This window comes from Myripristis murdjan, chromosome 9, assembly GCF_902150065.1.
Source record: "Myripristis murdjan chromosome 9, fMyrMur1.1, whole genome shotgun sequence".
NCBI lineage: Eukaryota > Metazoa > Chordata > Actinopteri > Holocentriformes > Holocentridae > Myripristis > Myripristis murdjan.
The window spans coordinates 31,053,498-31,065,488 of record NC_043988.1 but is presented as its reverse complement, the minus strand read 5'-3'; positions in this window follow the sequence as shown (position 1 = coordinate 31,065,488).

Here is an 11,991-nt window from a genome sequence, read left to right as displayed (position 1 = left end):
GAGGTGCACAGCAACACTTTCATCACCTGTAAGGCTGTTCGCTCTGGGTCTTGGCCGCTTCACAGGCTCATCAGCATCGCAAATGCCGGTTCTATCTATATCCGGATGCACAGGCACACAAGCTGTGACCCCCTTTGAAGAAACTGCGATGTAGACCGATGTCACGTTCCCTGATATGTCAGCCTGATGTTTGCCGTTTGTTAAATATTGTCTACCAGCCAGTTAGCTCCGTCCACCTCCAGCATGAAGTATAGTTGCGATGACATTTTATTTTCTTTGCACAGTTTATTCATTTAATTCCAGCTCTTGTGCGTTTCCTTACCTGAAGCCTGAATGTTGAGAGATTCACCTACCATTGAATTTGTGCAATGGAGAGTTTTTAGTATCCCATTATGATTTCTCTTTTAGAGGCATCTCAAGAACACAATTTTGCAGGAAGCATCTTTTTTTGGCATGAAAAACATGAAGTTGGAAGATTCCCCATCCTAAAGAGGCGATATGTGCCGAAACAGTATCTAAAAAATAAAGAATTTTGCATCAGAGTTGAGTTTGAAGAACACCAGCAAAATAATAAAAAATACTAATAGACATCAGCTTCATATTGATGGCTGTACTTCTGTTCTGCTTGTCCCTGGTTTTGATTGTGCGCAGTATCACATGCAGATGATATGCAGCACTTTGTAAATAAATCCGACGTGACTTGTTTTTGACAGTGACCCGCAGCTCCTGTCGGGCTTCTTCCCTGCATGAACCTCTCCGGCGTGCACTCAGGCTCAAAACGGTGAAAACAGAAAGTCACCCGAGAGTAGATTCTCTCAAAGCTGGCCCGCTGCCATCTGCCATGGGGAGAGTATCGACCGCTGTCTACCTTGTAAAATGGCAAAATAAACTGTGTGCAGCCATGATTTAGCACCTCATTTTAAATGTGTCAGATTCATTATGTCAAAAATATGTTATTAAAGGACAGATATGGTTATATATCCTGGATTTATGAAGCGTATACCAATAAAAAAAAAAGGCTCATACATATGTAGGAGATACTTCTGATATAATGCCAAATTCATCTGACACTGAATACCTCACCGTTCATATTATTATACCGTAAGCCTCTTTAGAAGAGGGATGTGTCACGGTGGTGCGTAGATGACAAGCTGTTTGAAGTACAGCAGCTGCCATTATGTATCACTGCTCACACACAAACACACACACACACTCATACACTCTCATTTTTCCTACAAAGGCATAAAGGCAAAGAGCTTGAATGAAGAGGGACAACAACATCCAGACGTAATGACCATCCAGCTGAAAACCAGGTGATCTTATCTGAGCTTATCTGGCAGGAATCAGGAGCTGCTGAAAACCTTTGAAGTGGAAATATCAATAAAAAAAAAAAAACTAGGAAGCAAATTAATAACGTAAAGCCTGCTCCCACAAGGCAGCTGAATCCCCGAGGAGGCGCCTGTTCCCTGACATCTTGCCTTCACCCTTGTTTCCTGCAGGATGGCTGTATCAAAGGATTTTAATATCTTCACTCATGGGCAGCTTGGGTTGGACTGGCTCATGCACACACATGCAGACACTTGCAAGATGCTGTTTATGCAAGCCACAGATATGAAAATTAAGAATAAATAATAAGAAGAAGAAGAAGAAAAGAAGAATTAAAGGTGACCAACAAAAGCAAAATCACCCAAGGTCCATTTATGTGACGATAATTTAGACTCAACTGGCAAAAAACAACCTAAAAAAAAAAAAAAAAAAAAAAAGTGAGTACATAATTTGACATTGTTCCTCCAACTCATTGATAAATTAGCTATGTTTTATTTTTTTTTTTAAACCAAATTTTTATCTGTGTTTCTTTTAGAAACACAGATAAAAAGATATCTTGGCCTACTTTTCCTGAAACTCAAATCAGGCTTGCATCTTGTATCATCCAAATTTATCTCTCATGTAAATTCATAGTTCATTATGAAGAGAATCAATCAATACATCAAAATAAAAAATGAAAAAGATTTAAAAGAAATGAACATAATATTGCATCAAATATATTGCACAAAACATACGTATAACGCAAGAAAAAGCAAAAATATGTACACACTCACACGCAGAAATACATATACATACAAAAACACAAAAATATTTAACTGCTATTACCTGTTCCTCATGTTTTGTTTTTTTTTAGGTGCTTATCTACTTGAGTCTAAAAGGTAAGTCAACACTTGGTGCACCTTTAAACAGTCCAGTTACAACAACAGAGCAGGTGAAAACAATTTTGCAACAGTGTGTTGGCAGGAAAGAGGTGATTCAATAGATGCCATTTTCAGCTTAGAAATGTCAAATTCAAGAAGTCAGCGGAGGGAAAAGATCCTGTTAGCTCTGGGTTTTATTCTCGCCTGCGGAGCGGTCGGGATGTTCTTGCCTGAGGGTCTAAGGACCGTCCGGCAGCTCGGTTCCTCTGTGAGTATTTTTGAACATGTGCTTCAGGGCAATAACAAGGACCTCGGTGCTGTGTGACTTTACCTGCAGGAAACTTCGGGTCATCCAGTCACAGAAAACACTTGACAGACGGGAATCTGCCAGAGGAGGCCGAGTTCAGTATCGATCCAGACAGGCACCAAATTCTCACATTGTTATGTTATGACACAGGAGACATTCAGTCTAAAGCAACTTTTGGAAACTTTTTTGAAACTGATATCATAAATAAATTCACCGAATGTGTCCTAAAATAATCTAGCTTCCCAATCATGATAGCACCTTGGTCATTGGTTGCATTATTGGTTGCCTAATTTCCCCTTGGGGATCAATAAAGTATCTCCGATTCGGATTCAAGATCTATACAGCATCACAATGTTTTCCATTTTTTTTTGTTTTTTTTTTTTGATATAATAGCAGAGAGTTAACAGGATTGTACGGTTCAATATTTCAGGGTTGACCAGTGACAGAACATGCTGTGCCAAGGGGGGAGACATACAGGCCTGTAATGAAAACAGAAGTGGACCGAGGATTGAACCCTGAGACATGCCAGATGTCATCAGCGAGACAGAAGAAACGCTAATTACCTGCTGAGGCTGAGAAGATGCCATGTGACAGGTGAGAAGAGAACAAGCCCCAAGCATTTGTTCCTCTCACCTGAAACCCGAAAAGTCAAACGCTGCACTGCGGTCAAGCAGCGGTGACACATTTGCCAAGATCTCCATGTATTTAGAGATTATTAGCAGTTTCAGCGGAATGACATTTGAACCACGATTGGTCGGCCGACTGAAGACACCGGCCACGCGTTGGACTTTGTGTTTGGCTGTTGCTCATTCAAAATAAAATCACACACTGCAGCTTATTCCAAATTTATCGAACACACTCCGTACACAGCAGAGAGAGAGAGGGAGAGAGAGAGAGAGAGAGAGAGAGAGAGGATAACCGAATGATGCAAGATGTTGGATTCTGTTCTGACAATGACAATAAATTGACGCTGTTTACCTGTGAAAATAGGCATGGGTTGAAATCTGCTGTCCAGTACAGCCGCTGCTCACAGAACCAAGGCCAAAACTCTAAAAACTGATTGTTGTTGTTGACCTTGTCTTGTTTTAATCCAGCTGGCTCATTCACCGCATAATGACACTGACCCACATGTGACAGAGCAACTTGCCTTCAAACGGACAAATTTCACTCTAAAATTTCCATCTTGACGAGTGATTTCATATCATATGCAGTTTTGAAATTAAGTGTCACTTTCTTGATCTTAGTGGACAGACCTGCCTTATTCTGTTTTTTGTTGTTGTTTTTTTCAACATATTTAAAGTTGTTGCCAAAAAAATAAAACTTGAAAGAAGCGAAACTGCATTGGAAACAGCTGAGATTACCTCACCGTACTGGCAGATTTATTCATTTATTTATTTTTTATCTTTTTTGCAGTATTTTAACAAAGAATAAATGACTTGTTAAGATGTCTTTTTCAGTGTAAGCCAGTCAGTTAACTGGTTCACTCAGTGTACAGCTCAGTATTTGCACTTCAGCTTAAAAAAAATCCTGTTGCAGGTCTAATATGGATTTAAATCACTTAAAATTATAATACTGAAGAGATTTTGTGTCAAAAAAAAAAGTGGTAATCCATGAAAATTTGACATCTGTGTTGCTAAGCACTCACTGCTGTGGTGTTTCCAGCGCTGCACTTAAGAGACATGACCTGTCAATCAAACAGTGTAGTAGGCGGGACTATGACATCTTTCTCCTTGGATCTTCAGTCCCAATCCTCATCCGCTGCAGTGGACCCGTCGCTGCAAGCCAACAGGAGCAATGCCACATAACATTAACTCATTAAATTAGACAGTGTTATTTATTCTTAGCTGTGTCTTATCTTTGGTGAGCCTCACAAATTCAGTTCTTGCCTTTTCCAATCATTGTTATCCACAAAACTGTGATTTTACTATGCATATGGACAAAACTTGAAGCTTTTTGAATATCTTATTCTTAGCTGTGTGGTGTGCTTAGATGGTGATTAAGTCTCATATTTTTCTGTTGACTTCAGTTGTCTGCTGTGTTTTCTCTGGTTTATCTTCATGGATTTATTATGTTTCTGCTTCCCTAGGCCGGCCCCCTCCTGAGAGTTGCTACAGACATTCAGACTGTGGAGTATCTTCTGCAGAAGCAGAATTATTTCCTATGGGAAGATGTGGGTTCAGCCTACAGCATTAGCTGCGAGGCGGATCGCTCTCTTCGCCTCCTTGGATCGAGCAGATAAAACCGTTTACCTTGAGCGGATCAGCTCCTCATTTCAAGCTCCAGTTGCGCTCTAAATCTTCACTCTGCTCCTGCCGGGAGTTTGGTGCAAAAGCTGGACTCCTGCGAGGCGGAGAGCAGATTTCAGGCGGAAAACACTCCACAGTCTGAACGCCGCCTTATGTCAGGAGCTAGACCTGAGCCCACTGCTGGACCTCTGTTTTTAATCCACCATCTTTGACCCAGTTCCTCTTCTATTTGCTTCTGTTGCTCCTGCCTGACTATTCCCAGGAAACACCAACCAGACACGGGATATTTAGATGAGCAAATGTATGATTTCATAAACCTGCTTAGGTTTGATAAAAAAAGAAGAAAAAAAACATCCACCTATATTAGCATTTGGTGGATTATTACTTTGAACGATTGAAAGAAATAAGGATTTGATTTCGAAATTCATGAGAGGCGAATGCGCACCACCAGCATATAAACAGTTAATTTTCTTCCTTTTTGCTTAATTCACTTCATTCACTTGGGTGTGAATATCCTCCTGGTTTGTGCGGTGACTCTGAGTGTGTTCAGCTGCAGTTACGTCGGTGCTTTCACACTGCTGAAAGCCTTTTCCACTGACAAATAGGGAAGCCAGAATACATCGATGTTAAACACACACACACACACACACACACAGCCATGTTATCATCACTTCAGAGGACTTTAAATTGACTTACATTCATTTCCTGGAGACTTTTCCTAACCTTAACCCAAACCACCACCTGCCTAACCCTAACCATAACCCTAAGACTAAAGTTAGATTACCTTTAAATCAAGTCTTCACCCTAAAATTAATGATTTTCACTAAGGGGACTTGCTTTTTGTGCACATAAGGCAGTCAAGTCCCCACAACATTAGTAATACCTGGTACAGCACACATACACACACACACCCTTAATGTTCCCGTATCCATGTCCTTATCAAACCAGCTCTTTAAAAAAAAAGATGCAGACGCAGTAAAGACCCAGTCCCACCTCCTGCCTTTTGATTCTGTTGCCACACTTCATAATACCACTGCACAAGCATAACTCAAAATATGACTCTGCTGACATAAATTATCCCACAGCTCGCTAATCAGTCTCAGTTTTTGCCAAGTGCTGCCAGTTTAAATTGCAAAATAACCCAGACGCAGCATTTAGACTGTGCTTTCTGTGTCGCACAGTTTTTTTTTTTTTTTTCTGAACTGATAAGGTGAAGGAAAGGAAAACGTCTGCTAATCCTCTAGGCTGCATAAAACCGTTTCCCTGTGTAGTTAATGTACTTTATTTAAGGTTCAGGCACGTCGCTCTACTATTTCAGGTGTTACAGCAAAATCATATGAGAGGGGGAATGCGTGTTGCCTCACAAACGGCACAGTAAATCTTCATCCACTTCATTCACAGTCATTTCTCTCCAGTCCAAATACAAGTCATTGTTGGAATCATGAGATCCGGTGCTGTAGAGGGGAACAGACCAGTGACAGATTGGTTTTTATCGCAGCCGGCCGGATGAACAGGCTGGCACAGGCAGGACAAATGGTCCCATATTTTCCACACATGCAAACATATGCATGTGCATTCACTGTCACCCATTACATTACACCAGAATGCACAGGACAATGTAACTGCCTCTTACCGCATGTATGGAAAACATGTAGTGTCCAAATGCTGTTTTTCCATTTCTAGATCAGCTATCTGCAAATCAATTGCATCCCCGTGGCTATTTTTAGTTCTAACCGTTCTATAATATTCTCATAAGATTTATCCCCATTTTGTCTCCAACATTTACCTCAAACATATTTTTGAGACACGTGTTCACAGCTTTTTCTGGCAGCCGTGATGTACTGTATACAGCACAGATGCCTTTTTTTTTTTTTTTTTAATTTGAATACTAACTCAGTGGACGTGAGGCACTTGAAAACCCTGCACAGCCCGGGAGAGATATCTACCTGTTTTCTAAAGGGGCTTCCAAACTGCAGGACGTGTTCAAGTAGGAAGGATTTCAATAACTCACCCTGACAGGCATAATGATCAGAGAATATGGCTAGAGTTTTTCCTTTAAAAAAAAAAAAGAAAAAGAAAAAGAAAAAATCAAATCAAAATTGGATAAAAAAAAAAAACTTTGATAATGGTGGCAGTGCCTGTTAGAATGTATCCAAGAGAAAAGCTTTTTAAGGTAAAATTACAATGAAATGGATTTTTGCGAATGAATGGCACGGAGAGATGAAAGCGTAATCCAGCCGGAATTGAAACAGGCAGCAGTTCACGGCACGGCTCGTTTGATATATAAGAGATAGACGATTTTGGAAAGGGCGGCACATTATTGCTCAGCGAGTTTTCACAAAGCCAAATCCACCACTTGAGACGTTGTGAGAGCCGACATGTTGAGGCGATATTGGTTTATATATATGGGCAGTGGACCGCACATTGTTTTTGCATTTAGAGAGAGAGAAAAAAAAAAACGTGGTTACATAACTTCTAACTCTCTCATCACTTACCTTTGACAAGACTGTGATGTCTGAGGCTGGAAACTCTTCATATAAAAGCAAAGTTTGCCGGGCAGTGAGTTTGCAGATCTTTGGGAACCTCCGTTCTATATGTGGATGGTCACACTGATGCACATCTGCAGCGCTTTAAATATTTTACAACGTGTTTTTTCTGCAGGACGCCTCCATCCCACATGCTTCCTCTGCTGATCTTTAGGAAATCTGAGGAGTTTTCTTAGGATTATACCAAGCCAAATATAACACATGTGCTCTATTTATGTTCCAAAACCATTGTAGCACGCTTTGACCGCTTGGTTCCAGTGTGAAGATCGATTCTGATCCACTAACAAGGGGGATCAATCAAAATGTTTTGCACGGGAAAAACAAATTATTATGTGCTCTGAGGTAAAGGCAGAGAGGAAATGAACTGAATGACTTCCTCTCTGTGATTTATTAAACCAGATAGCATTATTTCATCCTCTGCTCGCTTGCAGGAGTTCATGTTTAGACAGGGATACAGACAAACTTTGTGCATCTGCCCCAAATTTGCACTCCTCTGGGGTCGATAGATACAATTTGACGGGGTTCTTTGGGCAGAAATAGTTCCCATCTCTTCACCCCAGAGGGCTGTGGATTATGTCACCGCTGTGTGTCATTGTTTTTGGGGAAGAGCTGCTGCTGTTGCGTTTTTCCACATGTACACTTTTTGATAGGCTTGAGCTCCACAAATAGATACCCGTCCAACCCCATTATACTGACACAAGGAAAATCACCGCAGAGTGGAAACCTCACCAAATCGCAGAAACTGTCTGGATGGATAAACTGGGAGAAAATCTTCTTTTGTATTTTAGGTGAAATGCTCCATTAACTTCCCAGGACGCCGAGTTGCACAGTGAATGCTATACAGTATTGCAGTGAAAGAGAGAACGTGCAGTGGGTAAAGGAGGAGGAGGAGGAGGAGGATGAAAATGAAGAGGATGACGCACCGGCCGATGGAAGGCGCACAGAGAAAGGGCAGTTCTGTCTTTCTTTGTTCTGGCGGTAACCTAACATAATGCGACCATTTTCTGAGCGGGGAAAAAACTGACAAAAGCACGAGGAACATGCCGGACTCGGGACCCATCTGCATTCACTGGACGAGATGAACATTTGTGCGCACGGCTTTGAGTTTTGTGTTTCCAGCCCAGTCACTGTAATGAGGGCTGCAGGTCACAGTCACATGTCAGCAGAACAAAGGCTGCTGGCCTCTCTGTGTGTCGCCGAGCGGCTGGGAGCGCAGCGCTTCTGCCCCGGCCAAGCCCCCCCGCCCGAGCGTGCAGCTACAGGGATCAGGGGTGATGAGAGTTTCCTGTAGATGACACAGATCCTCCGCTTCAGATCTGCCCCAGATCTAACAGGCATCACCACCGCGCTGAGATTTCAGTAGCTGTGGTCACATTTCTTCAAGCAGAATTGAGCTGTGAGAAATGTTTCTCAGAGTCAGAGCTGCTCTGATCTTACTAGCTGGGTTAAAGTTCAGTGAGCAAAGTCACAGAATCACAAGTTTTCTGGCACTTTTTTGGGGGGAAAAAAACAGCTCATACCAAACAGTTTGGTGTTTCGTCACTGCTGGTGGTGGCTGGGCAGAGGGGCTGTGACACCGGTTAAGGAGGGGAATGAGAGAAATGGCACCGGTAGACCAGAGCCACGCCCCCTCTCCACCCACACTTCACACTGCTGCCGTCTGGCCGCAGATACAGGACTCTGAGATGGCGACGGGCACGCTTCAGTAAGAGCTTTGTCCCGTCTGCCATCTCAGCACTCAACAAATAAGCTGTATGGACCCAGCTTTGTGTGTATTCATATGTTGTTTGGTGCCTGGTGATGTTGTTTATTTGTGCATTGTGTGTTGTTTAGTGTTGGTTTTGTGACAGTTTGTGAAAACAAATTTCCCTTTGGGACAATAAAGGCTATCTATCTATCTATCACACGTGTGAACTTGTGTCACACGGCTTGGACTTGACTTGGACTCGAGTCACAAATTTGATGTCAAGATAATTGAAAATCAAGAAAGGTTTGTGACTCAACTTTAACTTTAACACCGATGACTCGTGCTGTCTTGGACTCGAGTCTTCTGACTCTGAAAGACTTGAACTTCAACTTCAAATTCAAACAACTTTATTAATCCCACAGGGGGCAATTGATTATGAGCAGCAGGTTATCGTGGTAGCAAGTACAATAAATAGCACACAATAAATAATTAACCAAAAAAAAAACAACCTTCTCCAAAGCCAAAGCCAAAGATGAAAAATGATGCGATTAACCCAAGCTTGTAGGCCTCCTGTTGGTATAAGGGAGGCTAGGAAGATTACCCATGACCTCTCAACATGACTTTAATTTACATCAGCAAATCAGCTCTTTATATGGCAGATCCACACTGACCCACAGCTGATCAGCTGGTAGCCTAAATCTTATTAAATCAATAAACAATCAGCTCTGTTAATGATGAATGGTGAGCAGCATTCTTTGGAATAAATGAAATGCAGAGGTGCCTTGTCATCTCAGTACCTTTTTTTATTCCTAAACTGCAATTTGCACTCTGAAAAACTCCAACTCTAAGTGTTGTCTGTGCTCTATAACACATTTTCTTACACCTTTCAAGTGACTGGAGAGTTGGTGTGAACTGTTTTGCTACTGAAGGCTCGGATGAAGAGCTAAATAGCGGTGGAAAAACAGATTGTTTCCACTCAGGATGCAATCGGCAGGCTTCAGAAAAATTGAATCATGGCGCACGAGCTGTATGGAGTAATTATGTTGGTATTTTTTGCTCTCTCTTTCACTAAAAAAGAAAGAAAGAAAGAAAGAAAAAAGGTGGTGAATATATTTCCTTTGGGTTAGGGTTAGTTTGGGTTAGTGTGTGTGTGTGTGTGTGTGTGTGTGTGTGTGTGTGTGTGACTAATATATCAAACCATTACTGAAAATAAGCATTAACTTGCAATACATTCATGGTCTTTTCATTCTCTTTTCATCTTCTGTGAAAATGTCAGTACTTTGAAATCTACAGAATATTGGCCCATTTTACTATACATAGCTCAGAGCGTAACAGCAGAGTTTTAATAGCAAAGGCTTTGTGACGGTGAGTGCTGCACCCTGCAATTGCGGCAGTGACGGATGACGTTGGCGAGCGCAAACAGCTTCTAAGGCCATGATGCTGCAAGAAGAAAACACAGTGATTAACTCCGGTACCCGCTCTCTTTCCCCTGGAGCAGAGCGGCAACGGCCTAATAATACAGCAGATGAATACAGGTTTCTGAAGGTTTTTACTTATCCTGTCCACTGGGCTATTCTATTCTGTTCTATTCTATAGATACACACAGCGTAGTGTCATCAGCGCGTCATAGCTGGGGGGCGGAGTCACCTGGGTGGAAAACATTGGTTTGCTCTCATTGATTCCCATGCATTCAGCACGATTTTTTAATCGAATTTTCTAATAAAATAGAGATTTTCAAATTAATATCAATGGCTTACGCTGATTCTTTATTGCCAGCCGACAAAGAACGCTACCTGTCAAAGCTGGCCAAAATCGGAATCGATTGTTGTCCGTATCTTATGAAGGACTGCACAGCAAAAACTCAAAAACTTACCAAGATTATTTGTCTTATTTCAAGTCAAAAATGTCTTATTCCTAGTCAAAATATCTCATTACACTTAAAATAAGACATGATCACCTCAGAAGTAACTTGTTTTTAGACAATTGTCTCTTGTTTCAAGTGAAAATTTGCTTGAAACAAGTGGAAATTTGCTTGTTTCATTGGCAAAATTTGTTTCTTGTTTCTAGCTAATTTTCACTTATTTCAAGTGAATTTGATATAAGACATTTTTGACTTGAAATAAGACAAATAATCTTGGTAAGATTTTGCGTTTTTGCAGTGTGGACAGACGATCCAACGCAATGGCCTCCGGTCGCGTACGGAGATATCTACAACTATCTGATTGAGTCGCCTGGTAAGAGACGCTATTACATTTTCTACAGCTGTGTTCAATTAAACTTACCTTAATATCAAACAGCAAGAGCCGGTAATGAATTAATCATGTTTATGGAGCTCATTTGAGTGAATTACAGGCTAGTTGTTTTGACACATGAGCTGAGCAATACAGATGTTTGCCAATGACCACCTCTTAGTCAGTTTTTTCTTCTAAGACTCATGTCTCAGTTAGTTTTACTGGTTAAATAAAGGTAAGTTAGCAAGGAAGTCAACATTGTTATGTTCTGTTCTACAACCGTGCTGTGAATGAGGAAAGCTAAGCTAAAGCTACGCCTTAAACAGCACTTTACATAAGCGCACGTAACAATAACCTATCAATAATCAAGAGCAGCAGTAAGGTTCTATTTGTCACTCATACAGGTACAAGAAGCAAAATGCATTTTTGCAGTTTACAAATTTATCGGTAATAAAGTGGAGACCGCAGACCCAAACACGTGGTGTGGTAGGGTTCCACAGACGGCCAGATTTATCCTCTCGGCGGATGGCTTGTAATCACTTTGTCCTCCTAATGGACTCTGTGTTTATATTTGGCAAACGTATAAACTTTAATTCCGGATTTTGAGCAAAATTCAATGTGCAAAACGTCACACAGCGGCTCTTAACCATTGTCTGCTCGTTGTTTTCAATGGTCGCTAAGGCTTTGTTTTCCACCCAGGCTAAAACCGGATGTGGCGTTTGTGGGCGTTCCGGTCTAGCTCCGTGTGTATCTATTCTATTCTATTCTATTCTGTTCTGTTCTATTCT